Source organism: Staurois parvus, unplaced genomic scaffold (genome assembly GCF_062004578.1).
Source record: "Staurois parvus isolate SC_StPar_1 unplaced genomic scaffold, SC_StPar_1.0 ptg001155l, whole genome shotgun sequence".
NCBI lineage: Eukaryota > Metazoa > Chordata > Amphibia > Anura > Ranidae > Staurois > Staurois parvus.
Window position 1 is genome coordinate 268,029 of NW_028318951.1, and position 25,492 is coordinate 293,520.

Below are 25,492 nucleotides of genomic sequence, written 5' to 3' on the forward strand. Positions count from 1 at the left end.
TATACTTGGCACAATGCAGTCGGGCAAGTACCGTTCTCCTGGCAACCGCCAAACGCAGACACGTCCATCAGATTGCCAGTCAGAGAAATGTGATTGGTCACTCCAGAGAACACGTCTCCACTGCTCTAGAGTCCAGTGGCGGCGTGCTTTACACCACTGCATCTGACACTTTTCATTACACTTGGTGATGTAAGGCTTGGATGCAGCTGCTCGGCCATGGAAACCCATTCCATGAAGCTCTCTACGCACTGTTGTTGTGCTAATCTGAAGGCCACACCAAGTTTGGAGGTCTTTAGCTATTGACTCTGCAGACAGTTGGCGACTTCTGCGCACTGTGCGCTTCAGCATGCGCTGACCCCGCTCTGTCATGTGACGTGGCCTACCACTTGGTGGCTGAGTTGCTGTTGTTCCCAGTTGCTTCCACTTTGTTATAATCCCACTAACAGTTGAGCGTGGAATATTTAGTAGCCAGGAAATGTCACGGATGGACTTATTGCACAGGTGGCAACCTATCACGGGACCACGCTTGGAGTCACTGAGCTCCTGAGAGCGACCCATTCTTTCACCAATGTTTGTAGAGGCAGTCTGCATGCCTAGGTGCTTGATTGTATACACCTGTGTCCATGGAGGTGATTGGAACACATGAATCACATGATTTGGAGGGTGGAGCCAATACTTTTGGCAATATAGTGTATACTGTTTACTGGACACCCTCCTGTGCAAAAATCACATACATATACGTGATTCCGCACTTTCACCTAGGGGGGTGTGCACGGGCGCTGCCGGCGGGCCGCTTCAGCTGTGATTACTCACAGCAGAAACCAATCTGTGGGTGCCGGGCAGTGGATGTCCGCCGGCACCCGCCATTCGTCTGGCAGTGACACAGAATGGAACAATGCCTATGTAAATAAGGCAGAGCTCCGTTCTGACACGGGAGAAGTGATGGATCTTGTGTCCTTGCAAAGCAGGGAACAAGATCCATCACTTCCCTTAGTAAAAGAACCAAATAGTGGACATAGTGTGGATGTCTTCTCATTTACTGCTTTAGCTTTGGACAGGATGGGAAGAGAAATCTCCCAAATGGGACACAGGAAAAAAAAAAATGTGACAGTGGTTATCATGTTCTCTGAAATCCGAAATGGGGGGAGGAAAAAAAGTTTTGCCATTAATATTATTATTATTATTATTATACAGGATTTATATATTATTATTATAATACAGGATTTATATATTATTATTATACAGGATTTATATAGCGCCAACAGTTTGCTCAGCGCTTTACAATATAACTGGAGACAATACAGCAACAATACAGTTCAATACAAGAGGGATAGGAGGGCCCTGATCCTTGGAGCTTACAATCTAAGAGTTCTAATTTAGAGCTGAACTCCAGACACAATCTTTCACTTGAAGTGTATACTGAATAGCCACAAATGATATAAATCCACTTTGCGTGCACCTAATGTATTTGCAAACCTTGTTATCACCTTGTAAAAGTAGCAGTAACATCATCATTGTAATGTACATAGCTTTTGCAGAGAGCTGAGCCGTGGGAGGGGCCCAGCAGGCTCCACCCACCACAGGCTGCCTGCAGAAAACTACAGGAGGGGGCGTAGACAAGACCAGTCACCCTGCACAAGGAGAGAGAGCAGCAGTGAGTGGTCTTTATTACAGAGGAAAAGTCTCACACTGGATTTCTGGAAGAAATACATAAATCGCACTGAGATTCTAGGAAGATCACACAGGATGGATGGGTATGGACAATATTTGCTGATCCCGGAGTTCAGGGTAGATATCCCCAAGCAGCAGAAAACACTATCCAGAGTGGGTCTCGGTGATGAGATGCTCCAGTAATAGACAGCGCCATGGCCTATGTTTTGATATTGGAGTGATTGTCAGGTTGGCAGAATACCCCACCCCCCCCACCCCTCCCCCGTGGGAATCCAGGAGAGGCAGCAAACACCTGGATGCAGCTGTGTGCACAGACAGCAGACTCATTAGCTGTTATGTTGTAGCAGGCAAGTTATTTACAGGGGGATGGATCAGGGGATGCCTCGGGAGTTCTGCATAGAAGCATTGTTTGTCTTGGTATGTCAGTAAGCACATGGCTTTATTTATAGGAGTCATGGAATACACATTGGGAGGAACGCCTACCTGCCCGGCCCTTCTGCTTCCAGTAGTTGCTGCATCCTTCTGGGAATAGGGATCAGCCTCACTGCCCTGGGTTTGGCTGTAAACCTCAGACATGAAATATGAACAAAGCATATCCCTCTATAGTGTGTACTTGTCTCAGTCCAGAGCACTACGGGTCATTTCTGTCCGCTGCCCTGTTCCTCTTCTATCAGTCACTTTTGACAAGTTTTTAGGGTCGCTGGTTCGAATCCCAACCATGGCACCACCTGCCTGGAGTTTGCATGTTCTCCCTGTGCCTGCGTGGGTTTCCTCCAGGTACTCCGGTTTGCCTCCCACACTCCAAATACATGCTGGGAGGTTAGGGACCTTAGATTGTATGCCCCTTGAGGGTTAGGGACTGATGTGAATGTACAATATATATGTAAAGTGCTGCGTAAATTGATGGCGCTATATAAGTACCTGAAATAAATAAAAGCGCATTATTATTATATATATTTTTTTGTTCGTTTTTTATACCTTTCTACAGTGCTTTTTATGGTGCATTTTCATCCTCTGGAACTCCCTACCCCAATCCATCAGACTATCACCTACTCTCCTCTCCTTTAGGCGCACCCTGAAAACCTATCTCTTCAGGGAAGCCTACCCCGCCCTCAGCTAATTGCCGATCTCCTCCACTCCTCCTACCACAGCCAGTACCTGGATCCCCCTCCATCCCCCACAAAGGCACAGGGAGAACATGCAAACTCCAGGCAGGTGGTGCCATGGCTGGGATTTGAACCAACGACCCCAGTGCTGCCAGGTGGAAGTGCTAACCATTTAGCCACCGTGCTGCCCTATTTATAATCCGCTTCTAACTTCAGTTTGTTCAAATAAACTTCGACAAAAAAGAAATATTTTTTTTGGTCAAAAAAACATCCAAAAATGCTGGTTTGCGGTGTTTTACAGCGACCGATTTTCGCAGTGGGGCAATGGCACCGGCCGATTTTTGTGTTTCCTCCCCATTTCGTTTATCAGGCATGTTGGAAAATTAGTGAAGAACTACCGATTTTCGAAATCATTGGTGACACCATCAAATTACAGAACGAAAAACGTTTTTTGATTTTCGATTGAAAAACCGTTCGGAATTCGACCCATGTATGGTCTGCTTTACTCATTGGGGAGATTTACTAAAACTGGAGAGTGCAAAATCTAGCGCAGCTGCGCATAGAAACCAATCAGCTTCCATCTCTTTTTTTTGTCGAAGTTTATTTGAACAAACTGAAGATCAGGGGCGGACTGACAACTCATGGGGCCCCCGGGCGATAGGGGATCATGGGGCCCCTGTGTCCTTGTCCAAACTCAAAAAAGCCTATGAAAAAGGTACCAGGGGCATCTCATGGGGTCCCCTACTGACACCGGGCCCTCAGGCAGTGCCTGAGTTTGCAAATGGTCAGTCCGCCCCTGCTGAAGATAGAAGCTGATTGGCTCCCATGCACAGCCGCAACAGATTTTGCACCCTCCAGTTAAATCAACCCCATTGACTGACTCGTGTTACTTGGTGCCTACAGGTGTTTCTTTTTTTTTTTTTTTTGCATTTATGAAAATCCACATCCAGCCAATAAGAGCCAACGGTTTTGGCATAGATGGTGAATAGAACATGGACCAGCCTAGCGCCCCCCGCAGTAAATGGTGTGAAAGTACACGCAGTTTCAGCTGTAAGTTGCAGATCCTGGGCTGTAATGGGACACAGACTGTGTGGATGGAAGGTTAACAATGGTGTCGGCCACCCAGCATGACAGTTTTGTGCCCAGCAAATAACATGATCTGGCAAACTGTGGCCAAGTCTTTGGACGCCATAAGGCAAGGCTGTGGGGTACACACATAGGAGCCATCCGTCAACAGGCAGAATTAGACACGCCGTCCCCTGTACTCTGCTGGAGGTCAGTAGAAACCTGGATTTCCACCGTGGCTTCCAACTGCTTCCATTTGGAATCCCTCTGTCCCCAATTCATCCTCACTTGTCCTTCTTTTTGGTCTGATGTGTAGATTTCTGTACAGACAAAAAAGGTAACGAAAATATAAAACAACCAAAAAACAAAACATAAACATGTATAAACAAAAAACAAAAAAACCAAACAGACAATAAGGTAACGAAAATATAAAACAACCAAAAAACAAAACATAAACATGTATAAACAAAAAACAAATAGACAAAAAGGTAACAAACTATAAAACAACCAAATGACAAAAACATAAACATATATGAACAACAAAAGCAAAAAGAGCAGACTCGATGGACCACTTGGTCTTTTTTCTGCTGTTTTATTAAGTGTTCTTGGATGGCAAAAAAACACATATCTCACATATATATTCTTATTATTATAGCCACATTTACCCCCCTAACTCCTCCCACAGTTTTTACACTACATAGACAGTAATATACCGAAACATGTGGATTGTTCCCGATTGGTGTGCTATTACTTTGTGGAACGTTTCGCCGAATGGTTCACGAAATATCGCCATTTTTGTGGTGAAATTGGTCCCATAGGAATGAATGGCGGAATGTTCAAAACTAGAGTGGGAGTGGGATGTGATTTCTAAACTGCCATCACTCCTTCATTTTCAAGCCCACCTACACAAATCTTATATCAAAACGTTCAGCTATCCCTGCTGCCACAAAAAATATCCACGGCTAAGCCATAGTCCTGATAGTTTTCACAATATGACCATTGGTTTGCAACTCACGCCGCCCATTGACATTCATTGAAACTCCACTCTAGCCACCTCAAATTTGATGGGCAATTTCTAAACTGCGACTGTGCCTTCATTGTTAATATTTCAGAGACATACTATGCATCAAAATGTAGGTCTGGGTCTTGTGATTCTCACAATATAAAGCTCTTTGCTGTAGGATTTATAATTTTTAAACTACAACCGTTTGAAGATGGCAACTGCCAGTGAAGTGAGCAAGTTGGAGCAGTTTGTTTTTAACCGCTCTTCTCTGCCCTTGCTGTAGAGTGAGTTGCCATAGGAACCCAGGTGTGTGAGCAGGCAGCAGACTGCAAGCCACTCCACCCAGTTACTCCGCCCACTCCAGTTGTAGACTACTGGTAGAAGCAAGAACACTTCACACAATTTCCCCAGAAATTGGAGCTTTTCTTCTTCTTATTATTATTATTATACAGGATTTATGGCACCAACAGTTTGCTCAGCGCTTTACAATATAACAGGAGACAATACAGCAACAATACAGTTCAATACAAGAGGGAAAGGAGGGCCCTGATCCTAGGAGCTTACAATCTAAGATATTATAAAAAGTATAAATAGTTAGCACTTCCACCTGGCAGTCCTGGGGTCATTGGTTCAAATCCCAACCATGGCACCACCTGCCTGGCATTTGCATGTTCTCCCTGTGCCTGTGTGGGTTTCCTCCGGGTACTCCGGTTTCCTCCCACACTCCAAAGACATGCTGGTATGTTAATTGGCTCCTGTCTACATTGGCCCTAGTATGTGTATGTATGAATGTGAGTTAGGGACCTTAGATTGTACACCCCTTGAGGGTTAGGGACCGATGTGAATGTACAATATATATATAAAGTGCTGCGTAAATTGATGGCGCTATATAAGTACCTGAAATAAATAAATAAATACAATGTAACTACTGAAAGTTACTTGGCTTGGCTTCCAGTTGTCATCCAGTGTTCATCCAAAGTTCCAGTTAACTTGGCTTCCAGTTGTCATCCAGTTATTATAATAAGTGTTATATTTCAAATGTTTATATTTGAAGTCCCCGGTCGCACAGATCCTTCTTTGAAATCATGCGACTTCCAATGATGTCATTCCGACTTGACTTGCAAGACATCTGCAGCCTGCAAGACACATATGTCTATGCAAGTCGCACCTGAAGCAGTGCATAGTATAGAAGTTGGTGCGGCTCCGACCAAGTCAGGATCACAACGATATCACCACTTTAAGTCCTCATGACACGGGACATTCTTACAGCGGCTGTTTTTGGCTTTTGATGTTTTTTTTCTACAGCCAGTAAACCCCCCAGCATGTTCTCCTACGTGTCCATCCCCGGCATGTTCTCCTACGTGTCCATCCCCGGCATGTTCTCCTATGTGTCCATCCCCGGCATGTTATCCTGTGTGTGTCCATCCCCGGCATGTTATCCTACGTGTCCATCCCCGGCATGTTATCCTACGTGTCCATCCCCGGCATGTTATCCTACGTGTCCATCCCCGACATGTTATCCTACGTGTCCATCCCCGGCATGTTATCCTACGTGTCCATCCCCGGCATGTTATCCTACGTGTCCATCCCCGGCATGTTATCCTACGTGTCCATCCCCGGCATGTTATCCTACGTGTCCATCCCCGGCATGTTCTCCTACGTGTCCATCCCCGGCATGTTCTCCTACGTGTCCATCCCCGGCATGTTCTCCTACGTGTCCATCCCCGGCATGTTATCCTACGTGTCCATCCCCGGCATGTTATCCTACGTGTCCATCCCCGGCATGTTATCCTACGTGTCCATCCCCGGCATGTTATCCTACGTGTCCATCCCCGGCATGTTATCCTACGTGTCCATCCCCGGCATGTTATCCTACGTGTCCATCCCCGGCATGTTATCCTGTGTGTCCATCCCCGGCATGTTATCCTGTGTGTCCATCCCCGGCATGTTATCCTACGTGTCCATCCCCGGCATGTTATCCTATGTGTCCATCCCCGGCATGTTATCCTATGTGTCCATCCCCGGCATGTTATCCTATGTGTCCATCCCCGGCATGTTATCCTATGTGTCCATCCCCGGCATGTTATCCTACGTGTCCATCCCCGGCATGTTATCCTACGTGTCCATCCCCGGCATGTTATCCTATGTGTCCATCCCCGGCATGTTCTCCTATGTGTCCATCCCCGGCATGTTCTCCTATGTGTCCATCCCCGGCATGTTCTCCTATGTGTCCATCCCCGGCATGTTATCCTGTGTGTGTCCATCCCCAGCATGTTATCCTGTGTGTGTCCATCCCCGGCATGTTATCCTATGTGTCCATCCCCGGCATGTTATCCTATGTGTTCATACACACACAGACTGGAATCAATGTTTTTTGGCTGGAAAAAACCCTGGACTAGTGGGCTTCTACAGGAGTTTTTTTAGCTGTAAAAATGCTCTAACGCTGTAAAAACGTGGTAAAACGCCACAAACTGGAGTTTTTGGATGTTTCATGACCAAAAAAATTTTTTTTTTTGGTCAAAAAATGCTGAAAAACACGGGAAACAGCTGCTAAACGCTAATGCAAGAACGCTAAAAAAAGGCTGAAAAATGTTTTTAAAGTGGCTTTACACAGCGAACGTTACCAGCTTTCTCAAAACGTCCCGTGTGTGTGAGGACTTGGTCCTTTTACATTTAGTTGTAAATGCATTCCAAAAATGTAGATTTGTATTTTTAAAGACATACAGCATATTTAACCACCTTCCCCCGCCCTATAGTACAATGACGGGCGCAAGGTGGTTCTCTCATTCTGATAGGACGTCATATGACGTCCTACCATTCTCACTGAGCATGCGTGGCTCACGGAGCGTGCAGCTCGCCGGCGCGCTGTGTCCCTCGGACAAAGCAGATCACGGAAAAGAGCCAAAGATGATGGCTCGGTCATGTGATCAGCTGTGTCCAATCCAATGTAAACACGGAAATGCCGGTTATCGGCATTTCTCTCCTCTCGAGCTGTCACGCTGACATAGGAGAGGAGAGCCGGTAATCGGCTTTCCGCGGAGGGGACATGTATAATGATCATCAGGGCACTGATGATCAGTGTGGCCCCAGAAGTGCCACCTGTCAGTGCTCATCAGTGCCACATCAATGCCACATATCAGTGCATACCGGTGCACATCAATAACACATATCAGTGCCTATCTGAGCTGCCTTTCAATGTCACCCATCAGTGCCAGTCAATGCCACCTATCAATGCCAATCAGTGTCACCTATCAGTGCCAGTCAGTGTCGCCTATCAGTGCACATCAGTGCCAGTCAGTGCCGCCTATCAGTGCCAGTCAGTGCCGCCTATCAGTGCCATACAGGGGCAGACTGAAAACTCATGGGGCCCCTGTGTCCTTGCCCAAACTCAAAAAAGCCTATGAAAAAGGTACCAGGGGCATTTCATGGGGCCCCCTACTGACCCCGGGCCCTCGGGCAGTGCCCGAGTTTCCAAATGGTCAGTCCGCCCCTGGGTGCGACTTGTCATGTGACTTTGGACCCCAAAGTGTGAATGGGCTCTTAGTTCTACTTTACTGTTGCCCTGTAACCAGGGGCGGACTGACAACTCATAGGGCCCCCAGACAATAGGGGATCATGGGGCCCCTGTGTCCTCGCCCACACTCAAACTACTCCCAAAAAAGCCTATGAAAGGTACCAGGGGCATCTCATGGGGCCCCCTACTGACCTCGGGCCCTCAGGCAGTGCAGCGAGAGTCTAAATGGTCAGTCCGCCCTGCCTGTAACTGTACATACATGCATAGTCACAGGAAGGTCAACATCTGGGTAGGCTGACATTGCTATTGAAAGGCGTCACGCTCATTTAATAGCTGTGAGCTGTCTTTGGGGGCCCCGGAGGGCCCCTTTAATGTTTGGAGAAGGGATTTGTCAGGCATTCCTTAGAGATGGAAAAGCCGGAAATTCTTATCAATTGTCGGGACAACAGGCAACTCTGCGACCGATGATTTCCATGCCCCGTGCACCCCGGATTAATGGGCATTAGGGATGATTTGGAATTTCACGCCCCGCATGTTACAGAGCGATAGGAATTTCCGATCTCCCGGCTCTCCTGATTTAGCCGTCCGGCGCTGAGCCACTGACAGCTGAAACGCGAGGACGCTCAACTTTTATGGCAAGCGCCGGTCCCAGCGGAAACCGTGAAACGTTCCATTAAACTGCTTCCTTTTATCAAATGTAAATTGTTCTGTGTGTGTCTAATGGGAGACATGTGTATAGACATGGGGAGCACAAGCAACTAAAAGCGTATGTGCAAAAAAACAAAACTGCATGCAGTATATGCAGGCCATCTCTGCAAAACATGCCCATGCGGTCCTGCGTTCAGTCGCTTTTTCCAGTGCAGCAGATTGCAACAAGAACCGCCGCGTCACAACGCCGCTCTGGTGAATAAAACTTTATTGAAATGTCGCTTGTGATGTCAATAAAGTGACAAAAAGGGCTGCCATGTATGGCCGGCCTAAGGTTCTGTTGCAGTTTGCTTTTTGTCTATTTTGCAGTGCTTTTCTCAGTTCGTTTTGTGTTTTTTCTACTCACGGTTTATTTTTTTAGCTTTTTTTTTAGCTTTTTTTTTTTAGCTTTATTTTAGCTTTTTTCTCTTTTTTTAGCTTTTTATTAGCTTTTTTTTTTTTTTTTATTATTGAAATGTCACTTGTGATGTCAATAAAGTTCTGTGACATAAAGGGCTGCGGCATCACCGAAACCGCCTCTCTACCGTCTTCAATCATAGAACACTTAAACTAAGCGTTCTCTAAAGCAGGCCATACATGGGTTGAATTCCGAACAATTTTTCGATTGAAAACGTCGTTCTGTAATCTGATGGTGCCACCAATGATTTCGAAAATCGGTCTTTTTCACAAATTTTCCAACATGCCTGATAAACGAAATGGGGAGGAACTACGAAAATCAGCCGGTGCCATTGCCCCACTAACAGAGCGAAAATTGATCGATTATTCTTGGGTCAAATTCTTGAACGAAAAATCAGAAATCGACCCATGTATGGCCAGCCTAAGGCTCAGTTCACACCTGTGCAGTTTGCTTTTTGTCCGTTTTGCAGTGCTTTTCGCAGTTCGTTTTTCATCTTTCTACACACGTTTTTTTCTGCGATTATTCGGTTTTTTTTCCAGCTTGTTTTTTTTTACTTTATTGAAATGTCACTTGTGATCTCAATAAAGTTCTGTGACATAAAGGGCTGCGGCGTCACCGGAACTGCCTCTCTACCGTCTTCAGAGAACACTTTGCATACCTTGAGAGAAAAACTAAGCGTCCTCTAAAACAGGCCATACATGGGTCGAATTCCGAACGATTTTTCGATCGAAAACGTCATTTGTTATTTAATTGGTTGGTGCCACTATTGATTTAGAAAATCGGTCGTTGTTCACGAATTTTCCAACATGCCTGATAAACGAAATGGGAGGAACCACGAAACTTGGCCGGTGCCATTGCCCCACTAATAGAGCGAAAATTGATCGATTATTCTAGGGTCCAATTTTCGAACCAAAAATCGTTTGGAAATCGACCCATGTATGGCCGGCCTAAAGCTCCGTTCACACCTATGCTGTTTGCTATTTGTCCGTTTTGCAGTGCTTTTCGCAGTTCGTTTTGCATTTTTTTTTTTTATACTCGCGTTTTATTCTTTTTTAGCGTTTTTTTTGACTATTGAAATGTCACTTGTGATGTCAATAAAGTTTTGTGACAAAAATGGCTGCGGCGTCACCAGAACCGCCTCTCTACCGTCTTCAATCAGAAAACACTTTGCATGCCTTGAGAGAAAAACTAAGCGTTCTCTAAAACAGGCCATACATGGGTCGAATTCCGAATTATTTTTCGATCGAAAAGGTTGTTCATTCTGTAATCCGATGGTGCCACTAATGATTTCAAAAATCGGACGTTTTTCACAAATTTTCCAACATGCCCAATAAACGAAATAGGAGTAACCATGAAAATTGACTGGTGCCATTGCCCCACTAACAGAGCGAAAATTGATCGATTATTCTAGGGTCCAATTTTCGAATGAAAAATCGTTTGGAAATTGACCCATGTATGGCCGGCCTAAAGCTCCGTTCACACCTATGCTGTTTGTTTTTTTCCTATTTTGCAGTGCTTTTCGCAGTTTGTTTTGCGTTTTTTTTCTACTCGCAGGTTTTTTTGTTTTTTTTTTAGCTTTTTTTTTTACTATTGAAATGTCACTTGTGATGCCAATAAAGTTCTTTGACATAAAGGGCTGTGACATCACCGGAACCGCCTCTCTACCGTCTTCAATCAAAGAACACTTTGCATGCCTTGAGAGAAAAACTAAGCGTTCTCTAAAGCAGGCCATACATGGGTTGAATCCTGAACGATTTTTCGATCGAAAACGTCATTTGTTATTTAATTGGTTGGTGCCACTATTGATTTAGAAAATAGGTCGTTGTTCGCAAATTTTCCAACATGCCTGATAAACGAAATGGGAGGAACCACGAAAATTGGCTGGTACCATTGCCCCACTAACAGAGCGAAAATTGATCGATTATTCTAGGGTCCAATTTTCAAACCAAAAATCGTTTGGAAATTGACCCATGTATGGCCGGCCTAAAGCTCCGTTCACACCTATGCTGTTTGCTATTTGTCTGTTTTGCAGTGCTTTTCGCAGTTTGTTTTGCGTTTTTTTTTTTTTTTTTATACTCGCGTTTTATTTTTTTTTTAGCGCTTTTTTTTTTGACTATTGAAATGTCACTTGTGATGTCAATAAAGTTTTGTGACAAAAAGGTGTGCGGCGTCACCGGAACCGCCTCTCTACCGTCTTCAATCACTGAACACTTTGCATGCCTTGAGAGAAAAACTAAGCGTTCTCTAAAACAGGCCATACATGGGTCGAATTCCGAACGATTTTTCGATCAAAAACGTCGTTCTGTAATCTGATGGTGCCACTAATGATTTCGAAAATCTGTGCCATTGCACCACTAACAGAGCGAAAATCAATCGATTATTCTTAGGTCCGATTTTCGAACGAAAAATAGTTGGGAAATCGACCCATGTATGGCCGGCCAAAGGCTCCATTCACACCTATGCAGTTTTGCTTTTTGTCTGTTCTGCAGTGCTTTTTGAAGTTTGTTTTGCATTTTCTTTGAGATTGTGTGGTTGTTTTTTTTTTTTTTTTTTTTTTGGTTTTTTTTTGGAATTTTTTTTTTTTGGAATTTTTTTTTTTTTGGAATTTTTTTTTTTTTTGGAATTTTTTTTTTTTGGAATTTTTTTGGAATATTCTTTTTTTTTGCTGGGCAGAATAAAAATGCAAAACGCAAATCGGTGCAAAAACGCACTACCATGCATTTCAGCAGATTCTCCATTGAACTCTATTGTAGCAAAAACGCTGCTTTTTACCTTTAGCCCGGGTTCATACATATGTGGTGCGGCACATCGCATGTGATTTACACCAGAACCGCGCTGCATTCCTTGCGAATTGTGTGCGGTGCGATTGGAGCCGTACATTTTGTATGGCTCAAATCGTTCCGCATCCGCACCAAAAAGGTGCAGGACTCTTTATTTTTTGGGTCCGCACCAGGGGCGGACTGACAACTCATGGGGCCCCCGGGCAATAGGGGATCAAGGGGCCCCTGTGTCCTTGCCCAAACTCAAAAAAGCTTATGAAAAAGGTACCAGGGGCATCTCATGGGGCCCCCTACTGATCCCGGGTCCTCGGGCAGTTTCCAAATGGTCAGTCTGCCCCTGGTCCGCACTAGAATCGGATCGCATGGGTATTCACACCTAGGTGATCCGATTCTGCACATCGCACCGCGTTTTGTGGACCGATTTCTGGGTGTCATTCAGTTAACGTACACACCCACAGCGGTTCGCATGAATGGGGTGCTATTCGGAATTGGCACAGAAAACGCTGAGAATTCCGCACCGCATCAGTGTGAACCCGGGCTAAAGAACGTGTTTAGTAGCCGTGCGATATCGTACTCGGATGCAGCAAGATACCGCGTAGTGAATTGTCCCCTCTGGTCGAAGTTCGCGGTCGAACTTTCGTTCCGTTCGAATGATCAACTGCGAACCGAACAGGGGGGGCCCATCACTACTGAACATGTACGTTCCATTGAAAAGAAAATCTCTGATAGCTGGGCCCACATTAAATCAGCAGTCTGTAAAAACAGATGAACATATTTTTGAAAGACTAAATAGATGAAAGGGAGATTAAAAAAAAAAAATGTTCGCCTGGAGACGAGCTTTCCGCCCCGGAGTCTTCCCTCCCCAGCCGGATCCTCTGTACACCCGGCCCCTCTAACCTCCCTGCAGAAACTCTATACCAGCTCTGAGACCTGCGGAGCGTCGGCTCCTTCTACTCCGGGGACTGACACACAAACAGGATGCCGTGCTGCAATGTCAGCCCCGTCTGTTTCCAGAGAAATGTCATGGCTGGGCTTCTGCTTTTTACTATTTTTTGGCATTTTATAACCCTAGCACCAGAGGCGGACTGACAACTCATGGGGCCCCTGGGCAATAGGGAAACATGGGGCCCCTGTGTCCTTGCCCTAACTCAAAAAAGCCTATGAAAAAGGTACCAGGGGCACCTCATGGGGCCCCCTACTGACCCCGGGCCCTCGGGCAGTGCCCAAGTCTCCAAATGGTCAGTCCGCCCCAACTCATGGGGCCCTCGGGCAATAGGGGATCATGGGGCCCCTGTGTCCTTGCCCAAACTCAAAAAAGCCTATGAAAAAGGTACCAGGAGCACCTCATGGGGCCCCCTATTGACCCCGGGCCCTCGGGCAGTGCCCAAGTCTCCAAATGGTCAGTCCGCCATATGGGCGGACTGACAACTCATAGGGCCCCCGGGCAATAGGGGATCATGGGGCCCCTGTGTCCTCACCAACGCCCAAAAAAGCCTATGAAAAAGCCAATGAAAGGTACCAGGGGCATCTCATGGGGCCCCCTACTGACCCCGGGCCCTCGGGCAGTGTCCGAGTGTTCGAATGGTCAGTCCGCCCCTGCGCTTAGCACCATCCTATGTGCAATCGTTTGGAATGCTGACCATACACAGTAGTGGTTTTGTTTGTGTTTTTTTTTTTTTTTTTTTTTTTTTATTATTTTTATTATATTGCAGCTTACCAATTCTTAGATGTGATGCACTCATTTTCTTTTTTTTTTTTAGACTTTCTTTCTTCTGTTTTCATCTGGTGATCCAGCCAGCAAGTCTGTTGTTTTCCCACACATTCTTCTAGAGAGCGCAAGCTTGTCAGTTTATATGGATGAGACAAACTACTTACAGTGGTTGTAAACCCTCACATACCCACATGGAAGAAAAATATATTTTAAATATATTTTAAATATATTTTAAAAATGTTCTTCCCAAATATATTGACATATATTTGAAATACTACAATTTTGTCCGTATTCAATGTATTTAAAAAAAAAAAATATATATATATATAATACTGAAATGCATTTATTTTACAAACCTATATGAAAAATATTTTAAAAAATAAATTTTTAAATATACTGTATGTCTTTAAAAATACATTCAACCTACATTTTTTGAAATATTTTTTAAAATATTTTGAATATATCTTGTAATATATAAAAAAAAAACACATTTCAACATGCAGTCTACGTGTGTGTGTGTGTGTGTGTATGTGTATATATATATATATATATATATATATATATATATATATATATATATATATATATACATACACATACATACATACATACAGTGGGGATCGAAAGTTTGGGCACCCCAGCTAAAAATTTGTATTAATGTGCATAAAGAAGCCAAGGAAAGATGGAAAAATCTCCAAAAGGTATCAAATTACAGATTAGACATTCTTATAATATGTCAACAAAAGTTAGATTTTATTTCCATCATTTACACTTTCAAAATAACCGAAAACAAAAAAATGGCGTCTGCAAAAGTTTGGGCACCCTGCAGAGTTAATATCTTGTACTGCCCCCTTTGGCAAGTATCACAGCTTGTAAACGCTTTTTGTAGCCAGCTAAGAGTCTTTCAATTCTTGTTTGAGGTATCTTTGCCCATTCTTCCTTACAAAAGTCTTCCAGTTCTTTGAGATTTCTGGGCTGTCTGTCACGCACGGCTCTTTTAAGGTCTATCCATAGATTTTCAATTATGTTGAGGTCAGGAGATTGTGAAGGCCATGGCAAAACCTTCAGTTTACGCCTCTTGATGTAATCCCCCGTGGATTTTGAGGTGTGTTTAGGATCATTATCCATTTGTAGAAGCCATCCTCTCTTTAACTTCAGCTTTTTCACAGATGGGATCAAGTTACCATCCAAAATGTGCTGAAATTTTATTGAATCCATTTTTCCTTCTGCTCATGAGATGTTCCCTGTGCCACTGGCTGCAACACAACCCCAAAGCATGATTGATCCAACCCCATGCTTAACAGTTGGACAGAGGTTCTTTTCATTAAATTCTGTGCCCCTTCTTCTCCAAACGTACCTTTGCTCATTCCGGCCAAAAAGTTCAATTTTAACCTCATCGGTCCACAGAACTTGTTTACAAAATGCATCAGGCTTGTCTATATGTTCATTTGCAAAGTTCAAACGATGATTTTTGTGGACATGGTCACTGATCTAACCACTTTTCCTGCACTGTGCCTTTTAGGGCTAGGCCTTTTGGCTAAGTCCAGTGCAATTTTTATGTTACGGGCCTCAGGGCCTGGCCAGTGCACAATTGCACGGGCACTTTTTTATTTTTTATTTATTTAACTTATTTTTTTCCCACGTTTGTTCACTTTCACTTATGTGTGTTTTCTTTTCTCACGGATGGTAGGGTGTGGGTCCTCGGATCTAAACCTGAAGTCTAGGGGGAGGATGTGTGGCCTTTTGGTTCCTTCCTCCCCTCTCCCTAGAGGGTTTTCTCTTCTGGAGAGCCCCCTTACCTCGTACTTGGTGGCTGGTTTCGGCTGGCCACAAGCAAAGGGGTCCGCCAGGCCTTTTGGCTAGGTGGACCACATGGCAACCTTAGTCCCTGTCAGGAGCTTCATGCCCGGGGGATCAGGGTAGAGGTCCTACCCCTTCGGGGGGTGGACAAAGCACACCCCTAAGTGCACTTTTTTGTGTTGGTTTTGCACTAGCACGTTTTTTGTTCACTTACGGGTTTTCGTTTTTCGCACTTCCACGGACTTAACAAAAAAAAAAAAACAAGGAAAGAGGTCCACCCGCTGTTTTCATTAATAATGATGATTTTGGACTATATTATTTTAACTTAGGGAGAGCATTGTATCTAATTAGCATATTTGTTCTCTCTCAGAGCCCCCTGACCTAGTACTTGGTGGTTAGATTCAGGTAGTTATAAGGAAATGGGTCCACCAGGTGCTTTCATCAATAATGATGATTTTGGACCATACCATTTTAACTTGGGGAGAGCGTTGTATCTAATTAGCATATTTGCTCTCTCTTCTCTCTCAGAGCCCCCTGACCTAGTACTTGGTGGCTGGCTTAGGCTAGCCACAAGGAAAGGGGTCCGCCAGGCCTTTTGGCTAGGTGGACCACATGGGAACCTTAGTCCCTGTCAGGAGCTTTGTGCCCCGGGGGATCAGGGTAGAGGTCCTATCCCTTCGGGGGGTGGACAAAGCACACCCCTAAGTGCACTTTTTTGTGTTGGTTTTGCACTAGCACATTTTTTGTTCACTTACGGGTTTTTGTTTTTCGCACTTCTGCGGACTTAAAAAAAAAACAAACAAGGAAAGAGGTCCACCCACTGTTTTCATCAATAATGATGATCTTGGACCATACCATTTTAACTTAGGTAGAGCATTGTATCTAATTAGCATATTTGCTCTCTCTTCTCTCTCAGAGCCCCCTGACTTAGTACTTGATGGTTAGCTTCAAAACCCCCTCCCCTAACCACGTATCCAACTCTTCAAAAACAAAACATCACATATATATTTTATACATATATTCACATCTATTTCTCTTCACTCATCTTTTTAGCATCATAATATGCATCGCTTCTCGGCCTTTTGGCTAAGATCAAGTGCAGTATCTGTTCTTATCAGTTTTTGCGGGAGGGAATGCCGATGCCCTATTGGCTCGGGCACTGGGTAGTACCTCTTCTGATGTATATTAGGTATGAATGGTGAGAGTTGTGCGAGAGCTTTTTTCCTCCTGGGTTTTTTGTTCACTTACGGGTTTTTCGTACGTTCGCGGACTTAACCTAAATACACCACTTTTTTTTTTTTTTTTTTTTTTATGTGCTGCCCTAGGCAACACAAAAGTTGGCCCCCGCACGGAGAGACCCTGACACCGACCAACACCCCCCTCCCCACGAAGAGTGGCTGACATTGACTAACAACACCCCTGCCCCCCCCCACCAGAGAGAGCCTTCCACGACCACCTTCCCCCATACACTGGCAACCCCCCCTACCCCGGTGAGAGAGAGGACACTCACCTTCACAGCTCCAGACATCCCCGGGAACAAGAGTCCGGCTCTGCATACATCAAGCAACCTGCAGCCTCTATCAGATCCCACCTGGTCCCCATGCTGCTTGTGTCCCTCCTTCCATCCCTTCTTTAAGGGGGCAGCGCTGCCCCCCTGAAAAATGCTGCTGGCCCCCCTGAAAGATGCCGCCCTAGGCAAAGGCCTTGTTTGTCTTGTGGTAACTACACCCCTGATGTAATGATTGGTAAGCTGCGATATAATAATTTTGTTTGGTTTTGGGTTTATTATCGCTTTAACTTCCCTGCCATGGAAATATAAATATATAAACCTAACCATGGGCTGTTTGATCATTTTTGTTAAGGGCAGATGGATTCGATGCGTCTCATTTAAGGGGACAGTTTTCCTTTGATAATAAAAAAACAAAAATCATTTACCACCAAAGGAAAGCCCCAATTTGTCCTGAAAAAAAAAAACAAGGTATAATTCACCTGGATGTACAAAATAGTTGTGATGATATATTCTTAGGTCCAATTTTCATATGAAAAATCGGTCGAATTTCAACCCATGTATGGCCGGCCATACATGGAAGAAACAGGTCTAGCTAAGGCTAAGTAGCACTAAACAGGAGGGGAGGACATAGGACGATACCAACACACGTAAGTAAACAAGTTGTAGTGACCCAAACCACCAGTAGATGTCAGCATGCTATAGAAGAATAGTAACCTGATGCAGTTCAATAAAACACAGAGAAAATGCATGAGTGGGGCAGAACAGTCTGACTTTTCTTGATTCTGTTTTCTTGGTGTCTCCGGTGAACCAGGAAAACTATTTAGGATTTTCACAGGTGTTTCTTCATTTTTTTTTTTAACTGCGGCATTTAAATAGCTACCCACAAAACCCCTGAATAATCAGAAAGTCCTGCAGCCGGGCTCCTGATAATGAAACATTGCGCCGAGCCAAAACTACAAATTGGAAGCTGAGTTACTAAGTGCTGCCAAGTGGCGCAGGTGGCGGCGGTAAATTGGCTGGCACACCTGGAGGGTCAGGTCTAGGCACCAGCGGGCACTCGTCTGTCGCTCACATCTAAGAGCGTTCATCCTGTTCACCGCGGCGCGGCCCTTCGTGATGGACAGCTCTGTTGTCTTTTATGTCAGCCGAGACTCCCTGGAGCTCCGTTTGGGCACTACAGGACACCTCCGCCCTCCGCGCCGAATGCTGCACAAACATCAAAGCGGAGCCGGAGGATGAAGAGACGAGTTTGCTGCAGTAATGAACTTGGAAGAGAATCTGGATTGGTAATCATGAATAAAATTCATCTCGTCTCGTTGCGTCTCTGTTCAGCGTCCTCCGAACGTGTCACCTTCGCGCACCTAGGCGAGGGTTTGCGGTTGGAGATTCAGAGACGAGAGATTGGCAGATTCGACCATTCATGGCTCTGCACACTTAGTTGTTCATTAGAATTGTTCTGCACCCCTCATCAAAGTGAGCGCTCCCGAGCGCTCTCATCTGCTGACTCCTAGATTGCAGAAGACTTTCTCCTTGGTGGATGTTCAGCAGCTTGGCGATCCTGCCCACTCGCACAACCGGGCTTTACTTAACCACTTCCAGTCCGGAAACTTTCACCCCCTTCCAGTCCGCAAACTTTCAACCACTTCCAGTCCGGAAACTTTCACCCCCTTCCAGTCCGGAAACTTTCACCCCCTTCCAGTCCGGACGCTTTCACCCCCTTCCAGTCCGGACGCTTTCACCCCCTTCCAGTCCGGACGCTTTCCCTCCCTTCCAGTCCGGACGCTTTCCCTCCCTTCCAGTCCGGACGCTTTCCCTCCCTTCCAGTCCGGACGCTTTCACCCCCTTCCAGTCCGGACGCTTTCCCTCCCTTCCAGTCTGGACGCTTTCCCTCCCTTCCAGTCTGGACGCTTTCCCTCCCTTCCAGTCCGGACGCTTTCCCTCCCTTCCAGTCCGGACGCTTTCCCTCCCTTCCAGTCCGGACGCTTTCCCTCCCTTCCAGTCCGGACGCTTTCCCTCCCTTCCAGTCCGGACGCTTTCAGCCCCTTCCAGTCCGGACACTTTCACCCCCCTTCCAGTCCGGACGCTTTCACCCCCTTCCAGTCCGGACGCTTTCACCCCCTTCCAGTCCGGACGCTTTCACCCCCCTTCCAGTCCGGACGCTTTCACCCCCCTTCCAGTCCGGACGCTTTCACCCCCCTTCCAGTCCGGACGCTTTCACCCCCCTTCCAGTCCGGACGCTTTCACCCCCCTTCCAGTCCGGACGCTTTCACCCCCCTTCCAGTCCGGACGCTTTCACCCCCCTTCCAGTCCGGACGCTTTCACCCCCCTTCCAGTCCGGACGCTTTCACCCCCCTTCCAGTCCGGACGCTTTCACCCCCCTTCCAGTCCGGACGCTTTCACCCCCCTTCCAGTCCGGACGCTTTCACCCCCCTTCCAGTCCGGACGCTTTCACCCCCCTTCCAGTCCGGACGCTTTCACCCCCCTTCCAGTCCGGACGCTTTCACCCCCCTTCCAGTCCGGACGCTTTCACCCCCCTTCCAGTCCGGACGCTTTCACCCCCCTTCCAGTCCGGACGCTTTCACCCCCCTTCCAGTCCGGACGCTTTCACCCCCCTTCCAGTCCGGACGCTTTCACCCCCCTTCCAGTCCGGACGCTTTCACCCCCCTTCCAGTCCGGGCGCTTTCACCCCCCTTCCAGTCCGGACGCTTTCACCCCCCTTCCAGTCCGGACGCTTTCACCCCCCTTCCAGTCCAGGCCAATTTTCAGCTGTCAGCTCTATCACACTTTGAATGACAATTGCGCGGTCAGGCAACACATGAATTTTTTAGTATTTTTTTTTGAGACCGATAAAGCTTTATTTTGGTGGTATTTATTCACTGCTGGGATTTTTATTTTTTTTGCTATGTAAATGAACAAGTCCAAAAATGTTGAAAAAAAGTGTTTTTCTTATAAAATTTTGCAAATAAATAATATTCCATCATAAATCTTGGCTAAAATTTATTCTGTTATCTTTTTAGTAAAAAAAAAAAATAACCCAAATTAGTTTATAACCAAAAATTATAATTTTTAAACTTTTTTTTTTTAAACTTTTTTTTTACATTTTTAAATTTCTTTTTATATTTGTTTTTGTTTTTTACATACTGTCACCCTAGCAGTAGGGTCACCATGGTGACACTGTACTACTTGTGGGGGGTGATGATTTTTTTTTTTTACACTGATTGCTTTTACACCCATAAAGGCTGTAAAAGCAATAATTTCTCTTTCTCTCTGTCTGCATTCTTGCAGCCATGGAGAACTACTGTGTGAGCTGTGATTGGTCACAGCTTGTCACATGGTTCAAGGCTGTTGTGAATAACCCTGTACCATGTGATCTCTGTGATCATTCACAGATTTCACACGTAGAAAGCCATGATGTCAGATTGTACACCCCTTGAGGGTTAGGGACTGATGTGAATGTACAATATATATGTAAAGCGCTGTGTAAATTCATGGCGCTATATAAGTACCTGAAATAAATAAATAAGTGACATCTTGCTTACTACTCTGCATGTAATCATTGATTGGCCAATCAGTGATCACATGATCGGGACCTCACACAGAGGTCCCGTCCGACGATCGGTGTTCCACTGTGTCCAGAGGACATGGGGCACCGGATTGCGGTGCTGCGCACTCCCAGGGAGGCATGATGGGACTTGTAGTTTGGCAACAGCTGGAGGGCCGCCAGTTTAACACCCGTGCAATGCTTGTTAGGCCCATTCTTTCAATGCAGTGCCCGAAGCTTGCTGCAGAAGGAACGTGCTGAGAAGAGAAGCGTCGATCCTGAGCAAGGCAGAGTGCATGCCGGGGATCGACCTGAATAGACGGGCAAAGAGCCTTCCCTGTGATACAGCATACCTGCCTCCTGCAGATGAAACCCAAATCTGGGTGTCACTAAACCCCCAACAGTACAATCAGTCTGTATATGCAGTAATGCATGCTTGTTATATGTTCTGTGGAACTTAAGTGGTTAATCCTCTGCATTGTGCACAAACACTGTTCGATCCTGTCTTCTCTGATCCTACCCTTCTTCCAGTGTCCCCCTCTTATCTCCTGATAAGACATATTGAGTGGAGTCACTCTGCACATGCTCGGTTTGGTGTGTATTACTAGAGAGGGTTTTTTTTTTCTTGGGAGGGTGCATGTGATCAGCACAGATCCAATCAGCACTGTCCAAAGAGAGGTCAGGGATTCCGCATCCTCCTAGAGCAGAATGAAAACTCCTCCTACAAGCTTTAACATGTGCTCTGCTGGACACTGATAGAAGTCACAAGACTGCTCTATACTGCTGATGAGAAAAGGGATTAAGCAGTTTATAGTTACTAAAATAATTGCATTTCCATGTTCTGTGTACTGTGGAAGACCAGATATAGTGAATGCAGGGTCCGGGGAGACCAGATATAGTGAATGCAGGGTCTGGGGAGACCGGATATAGTGAATGCAGGGTCTGGGGAGACCGGATATAGTGAATGCCGTTCTGGGGAGAGCGGATATAGTGAATGCAGGGTCCGGGGAGACAGATATAGTGAATGCAGGGTCTGGGGAGACCGGATATAGTGAATGCCGTTCTGGGGAGAGCGGATATAGTGAATGCAGAGTCCTGGGAGAGCGGATATAGTGAATACAGGGTCCGGGGAGAGCAGATATATTAAATGCAGAGTCCTGGGAGAGCGGATATAGTGAATACAGGGTCCTGGGAGAGCGGATATAGTGAATGCAGGGTCCGGGGAGAGCAGATATAGTGAATGCAGGGTCCGGGGAGACCAGATATAGTGAATGCAGGGTCCAGGGAGAGCGGATATAGTGAATGCGAGGTCTAGGGAGACCAGATATAGTGAATGCAGGGTCCGGGGAGACCAGATATAGTGAATGCAGGGTCCGGGGAGACCAGATATAGTGAATGGGGTTTAGGAACACCTTAAATTATTTTTTTTTTCTCAATTTACATGCAGTAACTCATAATGACAAAGCAAAAACAGAATTTCAGAAATGTCTGTGAGTTTGTTCTTAAGAAAAAAACTGAAATATCATGTTGGCCTAAGCATTGAGACCCTTTACTCAGTACTTTGCTGAAGAACCTTTGACAGCAATTACAGACTCGTATTAGGTATGATGCCACAAGCTTTGCACACCTGGATTGGGGGAATTTCTTCTATCCTTCTTTGCAAATCCTCTCAAGCTCAGGTTGGATGGGGACCGTCGGTGGACAGCCATTTTCAGGTCCTTCCAGAGATGTTCAGTACGGTTCAAGTCTGGGCTCTGGCTGGGTTACATTCACAAAGTTGTCCCTGAGCCAGTCTTGTGTTGTCTTGGCTCTGTACTTAGGATGGTTGTCATGTTGGAAGGTGAGCCTTCGGCCCAGTCTGAGTTCCTGAGCGCTGTGGAACAGGTTTTCATTGAAGATGTCTCTGTACTTTGCTCCATTCAGCTTTCCCTCTCAACCCTGACCAGTCTCCTAGACCCTGCTGCTGAAAAACACCCCACAGCATGATGCCACCACCATGCTTCACAGTTAGAATGGTATTGAGCAGATGATGAGCGGTGCCTGGTTTCCTCCAGACATAATGTTTAGAATGGAGGCTAAACAATTCAATCTTGGTTTCATCAGACTAGAGAATCTTTTTCCTCACAGTCTGAGAGTCCTTCAAGTGCATTTTTGCAAACTGTAAGTGGGCACTGAGGAGAGGCTTCCGTCTGGCCACTCTACCATAAAGCCCAGATCGATGGAGGTCTGCATTGATGGTTGCTCTTCTGGAGCTTTGCCCCACCTCCACACAGGATCTCTGGAGCTCAGTCAGAGTGACCACCGGGTTCTTGGGCACCTCTCCTACTAAGGCTCTTCTATCCTGATTGTTCAGTTTGGCCGGGTGAACAGCTCTTGGAAGAGTCCTGGTTGTGCCAAACTTCTTCTATTTGAGAATTATGAACGCCACTGTGCTGTTGGAAACTTTCAGTGCAGCAGAAATGTTTTTGTGGCCTTCCCCAGATCTGTGCCTTGCAGTAATCCTGTCTCTGAGCTCTGCAGGCAGTTCCTTTGGCCTCATGGCTTTTGTCCTGGTACAGTATGCATAGTTAGCTGTGAGGCATGAGTGGAACTACCATGGTCGCAAAGGTCACACTTGCTGCATCCCGGCTTTGGAATTACGCCACTGTGGAGGGGGCCCCAAGAAGTGTCGTCAATGCTGTCCTAGAGCTTCCCCCCTCCTTGTGGGGACCACCCCCTGCCTTAGCTGAACTCAGCCAATAAGTAATCGGGAGGCTCCACTCTGGCCCCAAGGTTGCAATGCAAGTCAAACAAGTGTGAATGGACTCTAAAGGTAAGTCCCTCCTGTAGGGACCCAGACCGCAATAAAAACTAAACAGGTATTCTGGTCCAGAGTTGGGACAGTGCAGGTATCATCCTAGTCATGTGCCCTGCCTTTCACAGATTGCCTTTCCCATTAGTCCTTGTGCTTGCGATATGCTTGGCGAATACATGCCCCATGGAAACCTGGACAAAGAGAGCCAGACAGGGCCAGAGAGGCACAGCTTTGACTGCCAAACCAGAATCGCTGTCAGAGGTCTATCAGGAAGACAACCTTAAAGACGGGAGTACATGCTGGTACTCTCTGCATCAACACCTACTCTTGCAGTACAAGAGAAGAGCAATTGAGGAGGGTGACAACGTTGTACCTGCAGGAGACTCTGCAAAGCAGCGTTGTCACCCTAAACAGGAAGTTCCATAATGACATTTTTCCATACTCCTTAAAAGTAAAGGAATGCCGTTTCAAAAAAGCAGACAGAAAGCAATGTAAAGAACAGGGTACTGAGCATAATTTTTTTTTTGTTTTTTTGTAACTTGGGTCTAGTTACACTTTACTTTTCCATCCAATTGGGAAAAACAACTTTCTATTAGATGAGAGCTGGACTAATCCCAAGAGTCAGGCAGCGAAAATTACCAGCTAACAAAAATTACAGCTGCCGGCTTTTGTAGGCTTTTTATTGTTTTCTATAGAAACAGATGTTCTTTTAGAGTGTCTGTCGGAGATTACCGACTGATTCCTTTATTTGCCATTGATTATTCCGTGCATGAAGGACCAACACAGTGCAAGGACAGCTCTCCCAAAGAATGCCATTAATCGGTGAAACCCATAGACACAAGTATGATGTGTTTACAAATTCCTTTACAGCCTCATTCAGCATCATTTTTTTTTTTTTTTGCTAAAGTGATCTGTGAACAGGTAATATCCATTAGAACATATTATATTATTATTATTATTATTATTATTATTATTATAATAACAACAATAATAATATGGCATAATAGAAAATAAATAAAAATTGCATCTCTAATCAAAAAACATAGGAAACATAAAATCCAATAAATCAAAAAAAGTTCCAGTTAAAAAAAGTCCCAGTGCAAGAAACAGGTAATATCCATTATAATATATTATATTATTATTATTGTGATAATAATAATATGGCATAATAGAAAGTAAATAAAAATTGCATCTCTAATCAAAAAACATAGGAAACATAAAGTCCAATAAATCAAAAAAAGTTCCAGTTAAAAAGTCCCAGTGCAAGAAACAGGCAATATACATTCTAATAATTTATTATTATTATTGTAATAATAATATAAATAATAATAATATGGCATAATAGAAAATAAATAAAAATTGCAGCTCTAATCAAAAAACATAGGAAACATAAAATCCAATAAATCAATAAAAGTTCCAGTTAAAAAGTCCCAGTGCAAGAAACGGGTAATATCCATTATAATATATTATATTATTATTATTGTGATAATATTCATAATAATATGGCCTAATAGAAAATAAAAATTGCAGCTCTAATCAAAAAACATAGGAAACATAATATCCAATAAATCAACAAAAATTACAGTTAAAAACTCCCAGTGCAAGAAACAGGCAATATACATTCTAATAATTTATTATTATTATTGTAATAATAATATAAATAATAATAATATGGCATAATAGAAAATAAATAAAAATTGCAGCTCTAATCAAAAAACATAGGAAACATAAAATCCAATAAATCAATAAAAGTTCCAGTTAAAAAGTCCCAGTGCAAGAAACGGGTAATATCCATTATAATATATTATTATTATTATTATTATTATTATTGTGATAATAATAATAGGGAATAAAAGAAAATAAATAAAAATTGCAGCTCTAATCAAAAAACA

The 25,492-nt window shown here is 44.8% G+C and overlaps 1 protein-coding gene and 1 pseudogene across 1 annotated transcript in view; both read left to right on the forward strand.

Annotated features, from left to right (window-relative positions):
* LOC149439137 (tetraspanin-18) overlaps positions 1 to 25,492 on the forward strand; it is a gene marked incomplete at its 3' end in the record, with an annotated part of 228,869 nt that overhangs the window by 35,224 nt on the left and 168,153 nt on the right. The gene's annotated exons all lie outside the window — the stretch shown is intronic.
* Positions 16,822 to 16,976, forward strand: LOC149439138 (U2 spliceosomal RNA; annotated as a pseudogene).